Here is a 1,289-nt window from a genome sequence, read left to right as displayed (position 1 = left end):
GAACCGTGATCCTCAGATCTCAGCCTCCTGAGTAGCTAGGATCACAGGCGTGAGCCACCAGCGCCCGGCTTTCATTCATATTTTTTTTAATGTATTTTTGGGTTGCTCTAGGAGATGAGACTTCTAGGATGGCTGTCTGAATCCAAGCGCCAAAAGTGTGAAGTGACTAGATGGGAGCCAAAACAGACAACTAGGAAATAGGAGATAAAGTGGCCTGGAAAATATGAACACCTGCCCAAGTGTTGGAATTGAGGATAATGGATGATGAATTATTTGAAGAAGTCCTGGATAAGTTTGTTAACTGTCACGAGCAAACATATGAAGAATTTTTGAGCACTTTTACTCATCTTTCAAAAGAGGATAATGTGACCAAGAATGGCATTTGGAACTGGGTCTTCAAAAAGCATAGCTACTTCTGTCAGATTTATTCATAAAAATGAGCAAAATGACCACCATCTTAGAAAGACAGCCATCTTTCTTCATACTGCATCACAGTGTTCAGAAGAAGAACAGATGGTGATAGATGAAGGCCTGAAAGTCAGCAGCTCCTTTCAAGGTGATCTGAAGTTGGCTGGAAAGGTGAAGGTGGACAACTTCCTCAGTTTAGAAGATGTGGACATAGGTGAAAAGACTGATCCCCAAATGAGCAAGGACAGGATGCCGCTTCCAGGAGAAGTGGAACAGGAATTAAGCACCTATGTTCCTTCTTACACTCCTGTGGTCCGGCCTCCCATCAATGAAGAGAAGCTGAAGCCTACTGTAAAAAGGACCATGGAGCAAGTGTCTGAGATACTTGGAGATGAAGTTTGGCCCTTCTCACTTGATGAGGAATTGGATTATGACAAAGTGACTCCAACCCCCAAGTACATTCCTGAAGACATAGACACCATCAAAGAACTGTTGAAGCAAGGGAGAAAGAACACCAACACCAACATACAACAGTAACAGCAGATGAGAAATCCATAACTGACACCAAAGGCATCTTTATTTTTATGTGGCTCTTATTAAAGCAATAAAATAAAAGATGAAAGGAATAAAAGATAAACCAACCATTAAAAATGTAGTTGTGGTACCAGTACTAGGTCTTGAACTTAGGGTCAGGGCACCTTCCATTTTATTTATTTATTTATTTATTTATTTGCTCAAAGCTAGTGCTCTGCCATTTTGAGCCACACATCCACTTCTGGCTTTTTGCAGGCTAATTAGAGGTAAGAGTCTCATGGTCTTATCTATTCTTCTTTCTGCCTGGGCTGGCTTCAAACTGTGATCCTCAGATCTCACCTCCTGGG

At 41.6% G+C, this 1,289-nt stretch overlaps 1 pseudogene; it reads left to right on the top strand.

The window, feature by feature from the left end:
* The first annotated feature begins 257 nt into the window (after positions 1-257).
* On the top strand, positions 258-945 carry LOC138810896 (intraflagellar transport-associated protein pseudogene; annotated as a pseudogene).
* The last annotated feature ends 344 nt before the right edge of the window (positions 946-1,289 follow it).

This window comes from Dipodomys merriami, unplaced genomic scaffold, assembly GCF_024711535.1.
Source record: "Dipodomys merriami isolate MVZ:Mamm:240054 unplaced genomic scaffold, mDipMer1.0.p SCAF_51, whole genome shotgun sequence".
Classification (NCBI taxonomy): Eukaryota; Metazoa; Chordata; class Mammalia; order Rodentia; family Heteromyidae; genus Dipodomys; species Dipodomys merriami.
This window is presented reverse-complemented; position numbering and strand designations above follow the sequence as displayed.